Source organism: Panthera uncia (assembly GCF_023721935.1).
Source record: "Panthera uncia isolate 11264 chromosome D3 unlocalized genomic scaffold, Puncia_PCG_1.0 HiC_scaffold_8, whole genome shotgun sequence".
In the NCBI taxonomy this organism is placed as follows: Eukaryota; Metazoa; Chordata; class Mammalia; order Carnivora; family Felidae; genus Panthera; species Panthera uncia.
This window is the reverse complement of record NW_026057586.1, coordinates 10356474-10379458: the sequence shown is the minus strand read 5'-3', so window position 1 is coordinate 10379458 and position 22985 is coordinate 10356474. Positions and strand designations below refer to the sequence as shown.

General features: G+C 33.4%; 1 pseudogene; it reads right to left on the bottom strand.

Moving 5' to 3' along the window:
* Window positions 1-248: 248 nt before the first annotated feature.
* On the bottom strand, window positions 249-20724 carry LOC125914285 (elongation factor 1-alpha 1-like; annotated as a pseudogene).
* Between the last annotated feature and the right edge of the window lie 2261 nt (window positions 20725-22985).

The following is a 22985-nucleotide window of genomic DNA, read 5'->3' as shown; positions in this document are numbered from 1 at the left end:
ATTCACAAGTATTTTACTGTTAAACATTTGTGACCAATTGAGACAAACAGCTCTAAAATCATTCTTCCACAATGAATTAAGACTGGGATAGCAGGTATTAATGGTAACAGTCATTTGGCTTTCTGAACTTTCGGGACAGAGTAAGTGACCTTGCTAGCCCCAGTAACATTCTTGTCAACTGTTTTGATGACGCCCACAGCCTCAGTCTGTTTCATGTCCAAAGAACAAAACAACCTGGAGGAGTATCTTCAGAGAATCTCAGCTCCTATGGGCTTGCCAGGAATCATATCAATGATGCAGCATCATGAGATTTCAAGAATTTGGAGGCATCTCTGTCTTCTTCCCAGGAAAGTGATCTATCTTTTCCTTCAGATCAACAACCTTGCAAGCAATGTGAGCTCGGTGACAATCCACACAGGTGCATGGCCAGCACTGATTTGGCCTGGATGGTTCAGAATAATCACCTGAGTTGTGAAACCAGCTGTTTCCATTGATGGGCCATTTTTGCTCCTACTAGCCATGTTGCGACAACAAACACCTTTGACAGACGTGTTCTTGATGTTTAGGCTCACATTGTCCCCAGGAAGAGATTCAGTCAAAGTTCATGGTATATTTCAACCACTTTACTTTAGTTGTGATGTTGATTGGAGTAACGGTGACCACCATGTGAGGTTGGAGAACGCCAATCTCAACTTGGTCCACAGGGATAGTACCGATGCCACCAATTTTGTAGATGTCCTAGAGGGGCAGGTGCAAGGACTTGTCATTTGGATAAGTTGGTAGCAGAATACAATCCAGAGCTTCAAGCAGCATGGTTCCCCTGGCACAGTTATCTAGACAGGTGATTTTCCATCCCTTAAGCCAAGGTATGTTAGCACTTCACTCTAGCATGTTGTCACAGGTCCAGCCAGAAATTGGCACAAATGCTACTGTGTTGGGTGATAGCCTATTTTCTTAAGTAGTGCTGACTTTCTTAGTGATTTCCTTGTATCTCTTATGGCTATAGGGTGTTTCAAAGGAATGTATATTTTTTAACACCAAAAATTAGTTATTTCACACCCAGTGTGTAAGCCAGAAAGGCATGTTCACAAATTTGTACATTCTTGGAGATACCTACCTCAAATTTATGATATCACAAATGGTAGGATTTTCTTCTTCTTAAAGGATGAATAACATTCTATTGTATGTATGTATAATGTATTTGTGATCCATTTGTCTGTCTTAGGATATTTATGTTGTTTTTTATATCTTGGCTATTGTGAACAATGTTGCAATAAACATGGGAGTGTAGATCTCTCTCCTGATTTCAAATCTTTTGGGTGTATACCGAAAAAGTGAGGTTGCTGGATGATAGGTAGTTCTATTTTTAATTTTTTGAGGAAATTCCATACTGTTTTCTGTAGAAGCTACACTATTTTATATTCCCATCAACAGTGTAGAAGTGTTCCAATTTCTCCAAAATATTACCTCTAGGTGCTGGTGAGGTGTAGAAAAGTTACAATACAATTGGACCATTGCTCAAATGGTTAATTAAACACAACTACCATATGATCCAGTAATTCCAATTTATGGTTTATATGCAGACAAATGGAAAACTTGTTTTTTAACTGATGATTGGATAAAAAAAAATACATTATATTCATACAGTAGAATTTTATTGAACCATGAAAAGGAATGGAGTTCTTAAACATGCCATAACATGGGTGAATCATACAAGCATTATACTAAGTGAAACAAATCAATCACAAATAACCACATATTTTATTTATATGAAATGTTAAGAATAAGTAAAAAATTCTAAACAGAGTAGACTAGTTGTTTAGAGGGTCTGATGGATGGGCATGTGGTGATGGGAAGTGGCTGGTAAAGGATAATCCATTGGGGTTTGTACGTCATTTGTTACCATAATTGAACTTGACAAAAACTCATGAGTTTGCTGCTTTTTTCTCTAATTTTACAAAATAAGGAACTAGTTTGAAACTCTATGTTGCATGAAAATAATGTTTATGAGTTCAGTATCACAAAGTTCCAGTATTATAAAATTTAAGACTCATACATATATTTTTTCGGGGGGGGGGGTATTGTTAGGTTCAGTTTTATCACTCCCATATATAATTTTAAATGGTTAGCTTTTCCATTTTTATGTCACTTTTTGATGACTTGATGATGTTCGATAAATTGAAAGAGTTTAAGTAGGTCATTAGAACTTCACTGTGTTATTTGCACAATGGCTTATGATAACATAAAGAGTAGATATGTTTTTTAACTTTAATTTGCCAATATAGTCACTGAAGTACTGATATATTTTATTAGACATTTTTGAATATCTACTAAGATTTTAATAACTACTCTGATAAAGAGTAAAAACTCAAATTGGCTGAATAATATATTTCACCACTACCTTAAAATGAATATTAACAATAAAATAGTGAGTTATTAGGGTTTGATAGTGATATGTTTTATAATAAACACACACAAAAAAGTGAATTATTCCATTTCTTCCAAGCTTTTTATCAATTTTTAATGAAATTTACATGAGATTCTAGAGAAGCCATTATTACATCTTAATTTCTCAAATATTTATATGAATGATTTTTATGCTGTGCTCCTAACTGAAAGAAGAAAAAGAAATAGATTTTGATATAAATCATGTCACCCACTGTTCCTTATTTCAAATAACACATCTGATGCAATGATCTTATGATTTTCAAATATGGGATTTACAGTAGGCACAGGTTATCAGCTTACAATTAAAAAGTACTTATTGAAGAAAATATTACTTATATACAGAATGAAATATTTGATTAAAAAATAATTCTGCTACTAATAGGGTTACTAGTGGCCTAGATGGCAGATAGCTTTCATATTTTTAGAAGCATATGAGAATTTGGGATACTGATTAAAACATTACAGTTTTCAGTATTACAAAGTGAATGTGAGTTAGGCAAATATTAGAATTTAAAAAAACCTTCTGAATGTAAGTTAGGCAAATATTAGAATTAAAAAAAACCTTCTGCATTACAAACAAATGATAAAGGCATATAATTAGCTATAATTTGACAAAAATATATATCAGGTACTATTTTAATGTACCTGTAGAGGTATGAAAAATATTGACTTTAACTTCAGAAAGTTATGTTATTAACATAACATTATGCGTGTTTAATTGAATTTAATGGCTACATGAATGTGATTTACAATGTTAATACAAATTAAAACATACATCTTATTGTAGTTGTTCTTCTGAGAGAAGAGAAGTGTGTTATGTGATTGAGTTAATAGAATATAAAAATTGAGGACAGAAAGGTGGAATTTTAACCTGACTTTGTATCCATTCTATATTCCTTTCTGATCTCTAGATTCTTTATCTACAATGGGGATGACTGAAATATTTAAGAAAGTATTTAATACATTTTGTTCATCTTTAGTCACCGACTGGTAACAGAAAACAAACTTGGGTGAATTATAATGCAAACAAAAGAAGTCAATTTTTATGTTGCAAGACACTCAAATAAAAAAGCATGGATTATACAGTATCTTTCAAATTTAGACTGATAACCAAGATTATTGGCAAAAATTAATGTGGAAGAAACTCATCTATTTCTAAGATGAACTGTGTCATCACTACTGACTGTGTGATTAATGAGAAATTCTGTACTGTACCTAACTGCCTAATATTTTAGGGAAAATTATATGATACAGGTATGGCTTTTGGCATGCAATTTGAATGTTAAGCACAGCTTTCCTTCTCCCCCCCAACCCCCCACCATGTGGATTGTCTTTGATTATCAAAAGGTAATTTAGTTGGATAGATTTATGACTTTAAGATAGAAGTTTACCTGGTTTCGAAAAACTGGGAAATGATTGCCTCATACTTTAAAAAAAAAATTACATCATTCAGGAGGACCTGCCTGTTACAGATGAAGGATATATTAGAAGCTTTGCATACAATGATCTAGAAACGTTAGGAGGGAAGCACTTACATCACTCTTCAGTGCGATATACTTCAAGTATTCATGGCAAACTCTAGCTATTGATGTTGCAAATTGGTTCTAAAAGAGTCTCTTCGCTTTTTCAAATTGATGACGCACTCAAGCCTCAGGTTCTTGAAAATTATTTGAAGGAAAACTCAGCTCTCATCCATTTTGTCTGCAGATGAATTAAGGCAATGTTTCCTCTATGTCATGATTGAAAATCATCTTTGTAGGCTTGTGCTGTTATGACTTTGTGAAAAGCCCTCATAGAAGGGTTTTGGGAATTCCTTTGATTTAATTTTCAGGGATAAGTTCCAGAAAAATACTTTGGAAACTTGTATAATATCTCTTTGCTTACTTCAAAAGAAATTAGTGAATTATATGGATCATTATCCCTTTATTACCATCTGTACCCAGGGATGGATATTGTTCCTCCATTTCTGGGTATGAAGACAATGCATTTTACAAAGCTTAAAATATGAATGCCCAGGGCCTCAATTGTTCCTTATTTTCCACGTTATTGTATTGGCCAGTCAGTGGCAAGCAACTTGACATACATAAGGATTAATATGAAATGAATGAAGTAAACAAATAGTAAAAATTAAATATATTAAAATTCATAATATAAACATTGCTTACCTTAGCTGAATTTTAATGGATATATGTAATTAATTTGAAGATTTAAGTGGCTTAAGGAAATAACATAAAGAAAACACCACTCATTTCATTTTTAACAGGGAAGATTCATATTAATGAAGAGTTTTCTCTTCAATATTGAGAGGACACTTGAAGCAAGTTTTGTCTAAATTTATGTTCCACCTTCCCTTTCTTGGCTCAAGTCTTGATACTTGCCTTCTCTCTAATTATCCACTCCCTTTTCCTTACTTTTTGATTTCTCTGCAATTCCATTTCTCTTTAATTTCCTCTTGTAGTCACCTAAAAATTTCTATTATCCTTCACATTCATTCAATGGCCCTTTAATTGCCATTTATTACATAAGCCTGTCAGGAAATTGAGGAAACTAGTAATTTTTACAATCTAAAAAAGCCTCTGGTCTTAGTTACATCCGAGATAAGTTTTCCCTTGTTATATGAGTGAATATAACTTGTCTCTTTTGTTGAAAGTACTTCTCTTAAAAAGAAATTAATTTTATCTTTATCTTTACAAGTAACCATTTTGAAAATGAATTATTTTCCTATCCATTGTGATATATTAGGATATATAAATGAAATTGGAATATGAATAGAATATATATATATTTGTGTATATATGCATATGATATTTTATATACACATTTTTGTGGGTGTATAAACAGTGTTTACAACAACATAGTATCTCTTTACACACAATATACAAATATATAATTTAGTATTCATTATTAGTTCACCATCTCTATATTTTCTTTTGTCCAGTAAGATGAGAAATCTTTATGAATAACTGATGAACAGGTGGAATTTCTCAAAGGAAATACATGGGTTATTTATTGAAAATGGAAGAATAATTAGTGGATCAATTTGATGTTTAATTCCTCATATACTTTCATTCACAAAAGAAGGACTAACCCGACTTAGACCTACAAATACAAATTATATGCATAAAGTATAGAGCACTGTACCATATGTTGGTTCATTGCCAAATGTGTATATTGAAATCAACAGAAGAACTGAAATGACATGGAAATCTCTCATCTTGATTCAATTTGATTCCATTTGAGTTTTTCTCAGATAGATTGCAAATATTGCGTTTCACAAGACTTTATTAGGGAATCTGTTGCATTTCACTAGCCTACTACCATTGACTCTAAGAAATATGAGGACAAATATGGAACCCCAATATTTCTGTTTTTACTCCCCACATACCTTGGGGGTCTCTTCTATGAAAGAAAACAATTCTTAGCTGCTCTACCTAATATCACTGCTATTATAAACAAATGCAAAATTTGACATGAAAAAAACTACACATGAGGTAGGGAAATACTATATAAATTACATTATTATTTAAGCAAGTTCAAAAATGGATATTGTTTCATATATATACATATGTATATATGTATATATATATATATATTTTACTGTAAACATTTGTAGACGCAGACACTTGAATGAATATTATGAATATTTTGATGTATTACCTACACGAGACACAAAGCCTTTAGCTGATACAGCATGAGCAATGATCAAGTCAGAATTGACTGTGGCTCTAACCAGGTAGTATAATAGCTGTGTTCAGAAGCTTTGAATATTATATTTCTTTATATTCCTAAATTCAAATTGAAATTACATGTTAAAATATCCTTGCAAATAAATGACCTCTAACATTACTATTACTTGAAGACTATGCATGCTTAAAAGAAATTAGAATTCCACTAAGAAAACAGTACCATATATCGGTACCTGTCAATACCTTTAACTGCTGTAGTCTGCAAAAGCAAAGAAACTAAGATCACACCTCTGAAAACATCAGAAATTATCTGCAGCTCAGTGTAATTCATCAGCCTGAGTTTTCTTCTAACACATACTTGACCCTTTCTTATATAATACCTCTTCTTTTCTGACTTTGGAGAATGTGCATTTTGGTCCACTTCTCACATACACCATTTGGGCTTAATGATCTGACATAAGGTCATATATTTTTCTTGTCATTTAGAAACCTGTATTAGCCTCCCCCAAACCCCCTGGTAAATGTCTAATAGTTCCTGGCAGAGTATTAATGACCCAAAGTTCAGGTTTGAACATGAATATGCTGGTTGGGTCTAAGATATCACACACATTTCACAAAGTGTAGCCACTTTTATGGATTAGGTGACAGTAAATACATGAATAAAAACATAAGTGAAATACATTTAATGGATGTGACTTTTCAAAGAATATATATTTTTATTTAATACCTTTAAAATTTGATCTCTAGTCAGAATGCAAATTTACATTGTATAAAAAGAAAGTCTTTTTTTTAAACAATGGCAACACACACTGCATTCAAAAGCATAATTTATATCAAACACCATAATTTTTACCAAATGTTAGAATAACATTGAAAACAGAAAAATAAAATAATGTGATTTTTGAATCACTGAAAACTTTATAGACACGTAAAATTATATGGATAAAAGCCTCTCAGGAACATAGAAGAATCACTTTTGTCATCTTGATTTATTAAAACACTTAATAATTAAGACATTTTCTTAAAACTCACAAATATTTCACAAATTTTAAAGTCACCATTTTGCATTTTTCCAACAGAGTAAGCATAACTTATGTATGAGTCCTTTGCTCAAGCACATCATCTTTCATATTTAGGACATTTATCACAAAATATGTTAAAAACAAATATATATTCTTTGCAGTATGTTCTCAATAATGAACACCTCCAAATACAGATTAGAATATTAAATTCACTTTTATAGGTATAATTCTGATAGTTTATAGTTATCCATTGTTAAATGGCATCAACTTTTAGAGATAAATAAGAGATACCCTTTCTAATACTATTTCAGAGTCTCTAAATGTGGTTAAATTCATCTTTTAATTTTATTGAAGAGTAAGAACATAGGAAGAACTCAATACACATGGAGAAACCTATATCTAAAAATATCTATATATCTATAACCTAGATTTTTATTTCCATATCTCTGTATCAACTATCTATTTAATTTTGCATTTAAGTTTGGCTCTGCTATTTTTGTGACCTGCAGCAGATTTTCAAGACTTTGAAAGCAGCAAGACGTATAAATAGTCAATAAGTGCATATTATTAATAGCATGATAATGGGGATTCCCTGAATAATCTATAAAGGCTAAGTACAGTGAATGGAGCCCAGTAACTGCTTATTAGAATGGGCTATTTTAATATTATAATTATTGACGTATTATTCTACCTTCAAGCTAAGATGTTTTGTCTTATCATTGACTAATTTTAATTAACTTAGAAAATTATATTTCCATTTTTTCATTATTTCAGAATTGTAATTTCCAAGTACAAATTCGACATTATATTCTGTTATTAATAAAAATGTTCAGATATGTGTCATTATAAAACACCTCTGGGACATTGTAGTGTTTCTGTTAATAAATAGCTTTCATGAATGAAAACATAAGATATTGTTTTAATAAAATGTGCTCTCCTTAAATCTTGAAAAAAATAACAACTTGCAAATAGTGGTTTTCAAAAGTGATAATTATGTTTCAAAAAACACAAAATTTCAATTAGTCATATATTTCCTTGATTTCTTTGAGAAAATGTATTTTTGTAATATAGTTTTTTTTTTCGTTTTAAGACCTAGCATTGTTCTGCCTGAATCTATTGCTACATATAATGCTATCAACTTCAAATTTTTCTGACTTTTCATCTCTGAAATCAATATTCTTTTATTTATTTTACTGATACTTTTTATTTTATTTATTTTATTCTTTTGTTTCAAGTTTTCATTTAAATTCTAGTTAACATATAGTGTAATATTGATTTCAGAAATAGAATTTAGTGATTCATCACTTACATATAACACCCAGTGCTCATCACAAGTGCCCTCCTTAGTACCCATCATCCATCTATCCTATCCCCATCTACCTTCCCTCCAGCAACCCTCAGTTTGTTCTCTGTAATTAAGACTGTTTTTTGGTTTGCTTCTGTCTTTCCCCACCCATGTTCATCTGTTTTGTTTCTTAAATTCTACGTATGAGTGAAATCATACAGTATTTGTCTTTCTCTGACTGATTTATTTCACTTAGCATAATTCACTCTAGTTCCATCCATGTCATTACAAATGGAAAGATTTCATTTTTTTTTCTTTTTTGAAAAATGGTTATTCCTTTTGAGAGAGAGATAGAGCGTGTGATCTGGGGAGGGGCACAGAGAGGGAGAGGGAGACTCCCAAGCAGGGATTCAAATGGCAGGCTCAAACTCATGGACTGTGAGAACATGACCTGAGCTTAAATCAAGAGTGGGATGTTCAACCCACTGAGCCACCCAGATGCCCCAAGATTTCATTAATTTTTATGGCTGAGCAATATTCCATTGTATGTATATACCACCTCTTTATTCATTTCTCAGTTGATGGACAGTTGTCTTCTTTCCATAGTTCGTCTTTTGTTGAGAGTGTAGCTGTTAAACATTGAGATGCATGTGTCCTTTGAATCAGTACTTTTGCATCCTTTGGGCAAATACCTAGTTCTGCAATTGCTAGGTTGTAAGGTGGTTCTATTTTTAACTTTTTGAGGAAACTCCATACTGTTTTCCAGACTGGCTGAACCAATTTGCCTTCCCACCAAGAGTGCAAGAGGCTTCCCCTGTTGTTTCTTGTGTTGTTAATTCTAACCATTCTGACAGATGTAAGGTGATATCTCATCATAGTTTTGATTTGTATTTCCCTGATAATGAATGATGTTCAGTATCTTTTCATGTGTCTGTTAGTCATCTGTATGTCTTCTTTGGTTAAATGTCTGTACATATCTTCTGTCCATTTCTTAACTAGGTTAATTTGTCTTCTGGGTATTGAGTTTGATAAGTTCTTTAAAGAGTTTGGATACTAACCCTTTATCAGATATGTCATTTGCAAATATCTTTTCTCATTCTGTAGACTTCCTTTTGTTGATTGTTTTCTTCACTGTGCAAAAGCCTTTTATCTTGGTGCAGCGGCAATAGTTCATTTTTGGTTTTGTTTCCTTTGCCTGCAGTGACGTGTCTAGTAAGTTGCTCTGGCGAAGGTCAAAGAAGTTGCTGTCCGTGTTCTCTAGGATTTTCATGGTTTCCTGTCTCATATTTACGTCTTTCATCCATTTTGAATTTATTTTTGTGTGTGGTGTAAGAGAGTGGTTCAGTTTCATTCTTCTGCATGTTGCTGTTCAGTTTCCCCAACACCATTTGTTGAAGACACTGTCTTTTTCCCATTGAATATTCTTTCCTACTTTGTCAAAGATTAGTTGAACATATAATTTTGGGTCCATTTCTGGATTTTCTATTCTGTTCCATTGATCTATCTGTCTGTGTTCAACATTAACTTATAAAAATAATTAGATTTCATCTCTTGGTTGTGGAAACGTTCAAAAGTACAAAATCCGGGGCGCCTGAGGGTGGCTCAGATGGTTAAGCGTCTGACTTCAGCTCAGGTCATGATCTCACGGTTCGTGGGTTCGAGCCCCGCATCAGGCTCTGTGATGACAGCTCAGAGCCTGGAGCCTGTTTCAGATTCTGTGTCTCCCTCTCTCTCTCTCTGACCCTCCCCTGTTCATGCTCTGCCACTCTCTGTCTCAAAAATCAATAAACGTTAAAAAAAAAAATTCAAAAGTACAAAATCCTATGCCAAATTCTACAATAATTTGTGATGTGGCAGTATAATTACTATATCACCCAGAAGGAGATGCTTTGTATTTAGCTTTATAATGTGGAAGATCTATATAAGTATACATAAAGGTATGATTATATTATATGGATTTTTTTCATTAACATGTATAATATTAAACAATATACTTTTGTCATAAATTTGATGACAGATACAGCAATTTTCCCATAATACTTGAAACCATATTTGCATTTATGTGGAGGCAAAGAGTTTTGTATATACGTAGGAAACAAACAACAAAAAAAGGAGATATGTTGTCAAGATAAACATATACTTATAAGCAAGGAAAGAATAAAAGAGCAATGCTTTGGGGCACCTGAGTGGCTCAATTGGTTAAGTATATGACTCTCAATTTCAGCTCAAGTCAAGATCTCATGATTTCATGAGTCCAAGCCCCACAATAGACGCTGTGCTGACAGTGTGGAGCCTGCCTGGGATTGTCTCTCTCTCCCTCTCTCTGCTCCTCCCCTGCTCATACTCACTCTCTCTCTCTCTCTCTCTCTCTCTCCCTCCCAAAATAAATAAATCAACTTAAAAAACATTTAAAGAGGAATGCATTTAGGGAGTAAAATGTACCTCGAGAAATTCATTTTTTCCTGCCCCTCATGTATTTCTGCATAGTTATTTTAGAATAGTAATAATAAATATGAATAAAAATTTTATTCATGCTTTCTTTGGGCATTTATTTTACAAACTTCTTCTTCTCACCTTCTGTATCCATTATTTCTCCCATTTCTTATCTGTTTCTGGGCTTTCTTTCTTTCTCTGAATCTTAAGATGTGATTTATTGTATCTTGAGGGCAAATTTGTTTTTGTAGCAATATATCTCTGGTTTCATAATGAAAAACCAATGTGAAAATATAGCTTCTTATGTTAAAATTTCCTCTATAGTTATTTTACATATAATCCCTACCAATATTATCATGACATCAAAAGGGTGTTGTTACTAAGACACTTTTCAGAAATCCAATGACATATTTTTAATATTCTATAATATTTTGTCAATTGCTGGAAAAAGAATCTAATATATAGGGATCAGGAAAAAGCAATCATATTCTACTTTATTTGGATATTGATCTAATGTATTTTACTAGTTTGGTAAGGGTGCCAATCAAAATACCACAGAATAGCTGGCTTAGACAACAGAAATTTATTTTCTCACAGTTCTGGAGGTTGGAAATCCCAGACCAAAATGTCCCATAGCTTTGGTTTCTGCAGAGTCATTTCTCCTTCGCTTGAAGATGACTCTTTTTTCCCGTGTCCCCACATGTTTTAGGTGTTGTCTTTGTTCCAATCTCTGTTTCTTATAACACCAGTCATACTGAATTAAGTCCTAACCATTTGACCTCTTTTTACCTTAATACTTATTTAAAGCCTTTATCGTCAAAGGGGTTAAGGCCTCCACATATGAATTTTGAGGGGAAACAATTCAGCCTATAACATTTTCCTTCATAAACATGAAGAGGTATTGTCCAGACTTTAGCTATTATGATGTTAAATATCTAATAATTATTTAAGACTGTGATATCAGAGGGTGAAAAACATATCTTTAAAAAAAATTTTTTTAATGTTTATTATTTTTGAGAGAGAAAGACAGTGTGAACAGGGGAGAGGCAGAGAGAGAAGGAGACACAGGACCCGAAGCAGGCTCCAGGCTCTGAGCTGACAGTACAAAGCCTGATGCGGGGCTCAAACTCACGAACTGTGAGATCATGACTTGAGCTGGAGTCAGACGCTTAACTGACTGAGCCACCCAGGCGCCCCAGGAAAACAAGTCTTAATAATAATAACCATCTCTTAAGGACATAGATCGTGCTTTCTTCCCTATTTTGTCATTGACTTCTATCAGTTTTTCTGACGTATATGAAATATTCAATAAATGATGGTTGATTACATGGCTGAATGGTAGAATGCATGAATGAATGGATGTGTGAATTAATGAATCATTATGAGTCAACAAGTAAAAAATGCAGAAATTTATGAATTTTAGAGTGCTATTACAGCAAATGAACTGATAAGTATACTTATGGTATACTAATAAATCTATCGATCAATGATAGGTATATTTTAACCTTTCTACTAATAAAAGCCTGGTTCAAATGTATTCCCTTCAGGAATCTAAGTCAATCCTGCTCTGATTATTATATTATTACTGCACTAACTCAGCACTTGTGAATTTAGCTTGGGCCATATGTTTGCTCACATCTGTTGGTATGCTACTTAAAGAAATACTGAAATCTACATGTGGATATGTTTTGTCTGTGTAAATTAATTTGTGTGATCATCAAGGCCAGAGGCTGCACTTTTTATTTCCCCCATATAACACCTAAATTGCTTTTCTATACACAGTGGTAACCCAATAAATTTTCTGCTAACTAATGCATCATCCATTCATGAGCCCCCAGTTGATATTTTTTGTCTTTTGCTGCCTGCAAGTTGAAGTGTACATTTCAATTAGAGCTCCACTTACTGAAAAGACAGATTTGTCACAGAGACCAGAGTACGCAATTTGTCATGTGGTTTTCATGAAGCCATAAAACAGTGTTTCAAACTCAAAGTGATATTTGGGGATTACTATGCCATATCCTGAAATTCATGAAATGAAATATACGTGTGCATAACGGATGAAGTGCGTTTCAAAAATGAAAATGATTGCAGTACAGAGTTTGTAAATCAATTTGTGAAGCACTTCAGGATGAAAGGCACTATACAATAAATATAGGTTGTGCAAGGATGTGTATTCATTGCATAAATACAATCTTCTCTGCCTGGAAGTTTCTTAACCCCACAACAGTCTCCAAGACAAATTTTAAAACCTTTTTCCTTTGATGTAATTTGAACACATCTTTGAACGAAAATAATTCTTGATGTAACAGACACTGATTTCCTCCTGTCTTTTGCTTCTGGTTTCACATCACAATCAAGATGTGACTGAATTAGGTACCTTATCCCCAGAGATTCTTCTTATCATGTACTGATTTTTATTTTCTGACTTGTAATTTAGACCCCTCATGGTTGACCTCACCTCAACAAATATTTTTTTTTATTATTATCACTGTTACGCACAGAAAGGAGGTAAAGGAATTATTAATACATATATTTTCATGTATACATACATATACATAATATATGTGCGTACGTACACACATGCATATACATAAAAATCTAAAAATTAAAAGGAACTTCTTATGTTTAGAATAAACTATATTTAAAATTGCAAACATTTCTTTTTTTTAGGTTTATTTTTTTAATTTATTTTGAGGGAGACAGAGACGGCATGAGTGGGGGAGCGGCAGAGAGAGAAGGAGAAAGTCAGTGTAGAACCTGATGTGGGGCTCAAACCCACAAAGCCTTGAAATCATGACCTAAACACCAAACCGAGATTTGGGCACTTAACCAACTGAACCATCCAGGCATCCAAAAGTACAAACATTTCTTAGCAAAACTTTCTCCAGAAATTGGCTATAAAATGTCTTTGTACAGAAGAACTGAATGTTATAATGTTGTAGAGTTTTAAGTAGCAACATAGGGTTTACTCAGTAAAATGTTCCATTAGAGTGTTTAGAGACTAGTAACAAAATACTGACATCAAAGATACTGTGAAGTACATAGTACATATTATTTTTTTCCAGTGAAATGACCAAATATTTATAAATGTCAAAATGAAAATGCAATAGACAGGAATGCCTGGGTGGCTCGGTCAGTTAGACGTCCAACACTTGATTTCAGCTCAGGTCATGATCTCACAGTTCATGAGTTCGAGTCCCACATCAGGCTCTGCTCTGAGAACATGGAGCCTGCTTAGGATTCTCTCTCTCTCTCTCTCTCTCTCTCTCTCTCTCTCTGTTTCTCTCTCTGTCTCTCTGTCTCTGTCTCTGTCTCTCTCTCTCTCTCCCTGTCTTTCTGCTTCTCTCTCCCTCTCAAGATAAATTTTAAAAAATAGAATAAAGTGTCTTAAAAAAAGAGAAAATCAACAGACAACCATATACACACTGATTTGATAATCCATTTTAATATTTTACTGTAATTTTCCCTGAAACATTTATAGATCATAAGAATATCCATCATAAAATATATGAGCATAAATCACCAGAAAATTATGACAGATTGTCAAACCAGAACTAACAATTTAAAAATAACTTTCAACATTATTCAGTGCCCAGTGAATCTATGAGTGTCCCTCATTATCCCCAAATATATTTACCCTTTGATATTTTCAAGCAGGCTGCAATCAAAGACAACACTTTACATTTGATTATCTATTAAGCTTTATGTAAAATTCAATATACATTCATCTAAAGACTCTCAACAAAGTAGTAACAGAAGGAACTTTCTCAATCTCACAAAATGTACCTGCAAAATATCTATAGCTAACATTATACTTAATTATGAAAGGTTAAATACTTTCCATCTAAGATCTGCAATAAGACGAAAATGTCCCCCTCACCACTTCCTTGCAACATTATAATGGAAAGCCTAGCTTGTACAATAAATCATTCATAAACAAGTGTAATGCAGATTAAAAATGAAAATCAAACTGTCCTTATTTGAAAATGACATGATTGCTTATATAGAGAATGCAAAAGAATTTGCAAAACAACAACAAACTCCTGGAAGCCATTAATAAACAATTGGAATCAAACTTTATAAAATGCAATAGCAAAATGCAAAAGTTATTTAAAAATCTAATAAATTTGATGCATTATCTGTATGTAGAAGCTAAAAATATTGATGAAAGAAATGAAGTAAGTGGAGAGAAGAGCCACGTTCATGAATAAGAAGATTTGGTATTTTTAGGATGTCAATTTTCCTCAATTTTAATGCAACCCTACTCAAAATGCTTGCAAGATTTTTATACCTGTGAACAGTTTGATACTTGAGTGTTAAAGTATCACTCAGTTGCTGGGCTAAACCCTATTTGGTTATGATGTGTTGTCCCTTTAAGTTCTAAACTATGTTGTTTTTTCCTATATTTTTGAAGTGTAAATACAGGTCATTAATTTTAGACCTTATTTTGTAATATACATTTGTAATGACACACATTTCTCTCAAAGGGACAGTTTTATCTCCATTCCAATGATCTTTTTATGTATATATACTTGTTAAATATTATTCAAGTGAAACATATCCTTTGTGATTTATTCTTTCATCAATGGATTATATAGAAATGTATAATTTCAATATATTTGTAGTTTTTATGGATATATTTTTGTTACCAGTTTGTAATTCAATTCAAAGATAATGCTCTATATAATTTGAGTCCAATTAAATGACACTTGTTTAATGTTCCATCCAGAGTATTACCTGTCTTTGGGAATTTAGCATAAATAGAAAAATACGTAATTTTTTAAGGGAAGATCTCTAAAAATATCAAATGGTCAAGCTGATTAATAATGTTGTTTGGATCTTTTATAAATATATTTCTTAATGTTTAGTTGTTATGAAATGCCTCAAGAGATATATTAAAATCTATTTAGACTATGGAGTTCTCTATTGCTCTACTTACTTTTATCAGTGTTTATTTTGTGTATTTTTCTATCTTATTATTAGTTGTTTACATATTTATAACTGTAATGTTTTAGTGATGAATAGGCTCTTTTACCTTTATTTCATGCCCTCCTTATTTTGATAAGTTCCTTGATGCCTATTACAACCGGTATCAATATCATCACCTTGACTTTCTCTTGCTCATAGTTTACATGGTGTAATTTTTTCTCTATCCAGTTTCTTTGAACTCAATTGTGTATTTATATTTAAATTGCATTTTTAGTAGAAAGCTCTGGGTATATCTTATTTATTTATCTGTGCTGATTACCTCTGCTTTTTAATTTGAATATTTAGACCATTAATATTTAGTGTAGTTGTTGATATTGTTAGTTTTCACTCTATTATGTTAGTGTTTATTTTCTATCAGTACACTTTTTTTTATTATTTGTTTTCCCATTCCTATATTTTTTGGACTATTATTTTAGACTAACATTTTTAATCATTAATTGAATTTTTCAGTTATACTTCTTATCATTAAATTTTTAGTGGTTTCTGTAGAGATTACTATATATTTATATAACTATAACTATATATGTATATATATGTGTATAAATGTTCACAGTGAATTCAAAGTTAATATTCTACCACCTCACTTAAACATAGGAAAATTTGCAGGGGCACCTGGGTGGATCAGTCGGTTAAGCATTTTACTTTGGCTCAGGTCATGATCTTACGGTTTGTGGGTTCAAGCCCTGCATCTGGCTCTGTGCTGACAGTTCAGAGCCTGGAGCCTGTTTCAGATTCTCTCTCCCTCTTTGTCCCTGCCCCTATCATGCTCTGTCTCTCTGTCTCTCTCTCAAAACAAACAAACAAACAAACAAATTAAAATTATTATTTTTTTTAATCATGGAAAAATCTGCAATCTTACATGTGTTCTTAGTGCACCCATTATAGTGAAAGCATTATAATTATAAAATGTATCACTTCTACATACATTGTAAACATACAAATTACCATTATTTTTGCTTTAAAAAGTAATGTGCATTTTAAACAAATAGAGGAAAATGTATTTTAGATTTATCTGTATATTTGCTTTTTCCAATATTTATTTATTTTTGGAAATATGAGTAATTTTTGGTATTATTTTCCTTCTTCATGAAGAACCTTCTTTGGCATATTTTTAATGCTTATTTTATACCCAAATTACAATTCAAGCAATAATGTCTTAAATCAGAGAGCCATCAAATCACTTTGCATTAACAGTTTTTAAACTCAAATGATCTTTCAAATAACAATGTGATTTTTGCCAAGAAAAATATTTTTTTTTAAATAACCTCATCAACTTTGGGAAAAACACCCACAAGAGAACATTGGACAAGATTATATCTCCTACATATTGTTGACTTAGCAACCAATGTGTCCATTTTATATGTAGAAACTCAGAACTTTTTCCTGCAATTTACCATCAGGTAAAAAGTGAGTCTTCTGTGACCAGTTATTAAAGTTGGTTAAGACAGTTGATAACTTAATTTTAATTAATTTTGGGTGGTAGCATATAATAAGATTCCTCTCTACAAACTATTTAGTGTCAACTTTCAATGTACTTTAGAAATGCTTGGAAATGAGAGAGAATTTTTACATGTTCAAAGACTACCAGATGTGCTGGCTTTCACCCTGTGCTCGGCACACATAGAGTGACTGCCACCAAGTGAAGACAGCATGCTCATCATGAGAAGTACAATGATGAATGAGTTTGCAAAGATTATTCTCATGGTATATGCAAAGTAGTCCAGAATGCACATTATTGTAAACCCTAATTTTATCATCATATTACTGTGAATAGAAAAATACAAAATGCTGCATGTGTACATGTTTCAGAAGTCTAGAGCTCTGGCTCAGCAGGAGACAGGTAGTAAAGGATGGTTGCCCTGAAATAAATTGCAGCAAAGACATTTTTACAAATTTGGATGTTAGTTGGTGGACACATAAAATCGATGTTGAAGATCTGTAGCTATTCATAACGTAGTAAATACAGTGCTTAGATGCTGAAAGAAATGAGGCTTTTCCCTTAATAAAATTGAAGAGTCGTCATCTATGGATTTTAGGCCTGTTTAAGTTTGCATTTTCATAAGATCTCACATGTTGAAGAATGTATTGGAAGTAGGTCAGGATACGTACAGGGGAAAAAAATGGTATGATAGTGTTCCAGAGGAAACTCAGGTGTTTTTACTGCAGGTGGAGGAAAATGGACAGTTTCAAGAGAAATGTATAAGACAAAATTAAGAAGATTTGGAAGTCATTAGTTATTTGAGGGGAGTGGGTAGTGAGAGGAAAAAAGATACAAAGGTATATGTGTGTGTGTGTATATATATATATATATTTTTTTTTGGTACAACTGGATTTTACAACTATATATATTGATGCTCCTTAGTATAATAGGTAGTGCTGGCATAGAACCACATCTGGGGTTCATCATGAACCTTTCAAATCTAAGGTATCTGCATGACATTCATGATATTTGAGGCATAAAATTCTATATGTTTGGAGAACAGGTGCAAAGCATAGTCTAATACCATTGGCTTGCATAGATAAATGATGATTGGTACTGAGAGACCACTAAAGTAAGATCTATAAAGCATCACTTCCATTAAAAGATAGGGAGGACTCAGTGTGTTCAGAGACGTAACATTAAGTTTAGAATTTGCTCGAGATCTTGTGAAAAGCAGAATGTGTTTCGTGTTTGTTTTCTATTCTTTTACAACCAAATGCTATTATTGACACCACAATATGTTTCTTGCTTGGGAATAAATCCTACAAGTGACAAATAGTGTAAAAGCTATCTTATTACCTCCACATTTTTTTCTTATTTATCAGAATTCCAAAACACTGTGACAGCAACTACCAAAATCTTAGCGCAAAAACAACACAACTTGAAAAGCAAAAAAATTGCGTGCCTGGGTGGCTCCGTCAGGTAAGCATCTGACTGTTGGTTTCAGCTCAGGTCATGATCTCACAGTTTGTGAGTTTGAGCCTCACAAGGAGCTCTGTGCTGATGGTGCTGAACCTGCTTGGGATTCTTTCTCTCTCTTTCTCTCTCTCTGCCCCTCCCACACACTCTGTCTCAAAATAAATAAATAAAGTTTTAAACAATTAACAATAAAAAAAATAAAATAAGAAATATTGAATCCTAGTCCCCATTTTTATTCTTATCAAATATGCATATGATTATTTTAAGGACAGGTTAATGTGATAATTCAAGGATGAAGAAAGTATGTGGCATACCTTATGAATATCTAAAGAGAACCATTACCTCTCTCTGATGTGATTATGGAAATATCAGGAATGAGGTAGCATTTAAAACAGCTCATGAAATATTAGTAGCACTCCTATAAATAGAAATAGAGATGAAGGAAAACATCACCAGGCAAGGATTCAATAACCAGAACAATGATGTAAAGTAGTGGAAGATATGATTTTTGTATAGTACATATTTCATTAACTGCATAGGGAGAAGCATAAGAAAAACATAGAGAATAGGGGTCCCTGGGTGGCTCAGTTAGTTAAGTGTCCCACTTTGACTCAGGTCATGATCTCATGGTTCCTGAGTTCGAGCCCTGCATCAGGCTCTCTGCTGTCAGCACAGAGCCTGCTTTGGGTCCTCCCTCCCAGTCTCTCTCTCTCTCTGTCTCTCTCTGTCTCTCTTTCAAAACATAAATTAACATGACAGAAGTTTAAAATTAAAAAAAAAGAAAAAACATGGAGAAATATAGTCATTCCTGTGTATAGAAGACCATGCAAGTTAGGCTGAAGAGTTGTGTCTGTTGCACCAAGTTATGATTGGTGTGGAAAACACATGTTACAGGTGTCTGATAAGGAAGCGAGGATTCCGCAGGAATGTCGGAAGAACCGTGGCAGAAATTTGCAAAGCATAGGTAGAGTTAATAGAGAAATATCACTAACATTCCAGCCCCAAACATCAGTGCAGGTGGAAAAACTGGAGAGTATCAGAGAGTCTGAGACTGTGGGTCCGTACAGGAAACCAGTTGAAACGGCAAAGAGGAATATGAGTGAGCTTTGGTGAAATCAGCCTTGACTGTGACAGGAACTCATGGAGCAGTGAATAGAGAGCACTGCGTCTGAGTAAGCTGCTGTGTTAAACTCCCAAAACCATTCAAGAATACTTCTTCCTCATGACTACCTTAAAAATTGCATGTGAGTATCGCTCCTTGGCAAACCACAGGGGAACAAGATTCAAAACAAAACAAAACAAAACAAAACAAAATAAAAAAACATACTTCCCAACTGTGTACAAGGCTGCTAGAGTCAAGCTGGCAAAAATCAGGAAATATGAAGCATGTGCCTGGTTTGTAGTTCTCCCTCAAACCAGTCGTTTCACGAATGAGACACTTCTGAAGGTTATGGGCATTGGAGTGAAATGAATAGGTAGAGATTTAGAGCAGTTAATGTGGTAGCACATTTCAGCATTATTTGGAAGAACATAGAAAAAGAGAACATAGAAAAATACTAGGAAGTGTGGGATATACATATCACACATACTTTTTCTTTCCCATACTATTTTTTGCCAGATGTTTCATTTCTGTCAAGTTTATAAGCACTATTGGCTATTGACGAATTTATGCTATCAATACAAGCTTTCTGCATACATTTGGAAAATAACTTGTTGTAGTAGTCATTGATACTGTTAAACAAATATTTAGAGCCTCGTTTTTCCGGCACAATGGAAAAATTAAACTCTCCAGCATGTTTCAGAGTTTGTGGTAATCATGGGAATTGCTTTGGTCAATGCCATGTCCATAAAAATATGCTCCTTACCTGCCAGATCTTGAAAACCCAGAGTGCATTTTACCCTATTCTCTGTTGACAGCCATGGTGATGTAGGAAATTCGTCATACCACTTAGCAGAATCCATCTCGTCACCGACACAGGACATGTAACACGAACAAGAGAAAAACTTATTTTTTGCTATATTATTGATATTAGGCAGTTGTTAGATTCTATAGTAAAAGTTAGCTTGTTGGGCTCTGCTGACAGCACAGAGCCTGCTTGGAATTCTCTCTCTCTCCCACTTTCTGCACCTCCCCCATCTCAAAATAAATAAACATTAAAAAAAAAGTTAGCCTATCCCAACTAATACAACGATGTTGAAAGCACATAGCCATTAGAATAAGGTAAGCATGAGTGCACATTTTCATGTGTGTGACTATGGGAAATTGAGTATACCCTCTGAGTCTAAACTGGCTAGGATGTAGGAGGAAAAGATGACGCTAGGAAAGGAAACATATTTCTATGAACAGTGACACATTCTTTAGAAATCTAAAATGGGTCAGGGACACCTGGGTGGCTCAGTCTGTTAAGTGTTGGACTCTTGTTTTCGGCTCAGGTCATGATGTCACAGTTTGTGAGTCTGAGTCCCCCATTGGGCTCTGTGCTGGCAGGGCGGAATATGCTTGGGATTCTCTCTCTTTCTCTGTCTTTCTGCCCCTCCCTCACTTGCTCTCTCTCTCTCTCTCTCAAAATAAATAAGTAAACTTAAAAAAAAATCTGAAATGGGTCTAAGAAAAAAAACCTATTGTTCTCCCTGAAGATTTGCTTTTCCAAAAACAAAGGTTAACATTCTCTTCATTCATATTCACTTTTCGTGTAAAGCCTGGAAATTAAATGAAACAACGTATAATGACTGTTTTCTCTGCTAAAGTTGATATCAGTGTCCAGGGTGAGCAATACTTCATGAATAACACATTGAATCATTAGCATATCAAAGAAGATTTCCTTCTGCTGTGTTTCACCAAATGTCTGTGGTCTTTGATTTGAACTAAACAACATTTGGGCATGCTGTTACTTCACAAAGGATTAGTTAGTGTACAGAACCTAATCTCCTATCATTCGGGGCATTTCATATTAATTCAAATACTTAGAAAACAAGTCCGCAAGTGAATGTTATGCAAGATATGCTTCAGGTCCAATCTGCTTCTTTCATCCTTAAAATATTGAGTTCCATGATGACCCACTTTAGAGGAGGGATTTCTCTCTCTCTCTCTCTCTCTCTCTCTCTCTCTCTCTTTTTTTTTTTTTGTCACAAACAATTTCATGGTTAGATACACATTTTGTTCAAAATCACATGGAAAATCAAGAAGGAAAGACATTCCATGTAGAAAAGTTCTGCCAAAAAAATAACACTGGGAAACATCAGCCTAATTTACTAATGCCCAAGGACACATTCATTTGTTCTTTTGTTCAACCAACAGACTGCATTCCAACATCTGGGAATATGCAGACGAATAGGACACTGTAGTTCCCCATAGTTCTCATATTCTCTTAGATACGACAAGTAAATAATTTACCTAAACACTATTAGACGTGTTCAGCTGAGGCAGCTGGTATATGAGATGGTGTTCAGACAAAAATGGTGGATTAAGTTGTCTAAAGATGGCTTTACAGATTATTTAATCTTTAGGCTGGATATTACATTCAGGCAGGAAAAAAAAAGTGTTTGAAAAAGTGACATGAGAGAGAAAGAAAGAGAGGTGCATGTTGGGGCAAAGGAACAGCAAATGAAATGTACGCTTATATAAAGAAGAAAACATGGAATATGTTGAAGATTGCAAAGTATTTATTTTGGCTGAAAAGTTGGGTGCCCTTTTTAGTATCAGAGATGAGAAGGCAAAAAGTCTAATTGGAGGGCCAGACCAAAAATTATCTTGGATGCAATGCCAAAAATGAAATTTTTTCCTTGTGGGCAATGAAGTAGCAATAAAATTTTTCAGGTGTAAAAGAATCAGATTAGGTAGGATTTTTTAAAAGAGCATCTTTTGTGAAAGCCAACAAGACTATATGTACAATTATGTAACAGCTGAAATCATTTCTAACATAGTTTTCAGAAGAAAACCATATATTTAAAATTTTCATAACTGGTCAATGTAAGCATTCCTAGCTTATTAAATTTTATAATGTATCTGTGAATAAATGTTCATAACAAAGAGATTGGAATCAGTGTGTTTAAAACTTAACATTGAGTATTTTCAGTGAAAACGACTTTTAAAAAGATTTTCACCATTCCTAGAATCTAAAAGGAAAAACATGATAAAAGTGGATAAATGACTACTAATATTTGCCATCAGGTTAAAATTAAATGCGTATATAACATGAAAAAGTATGACTATGGAGCGTAAT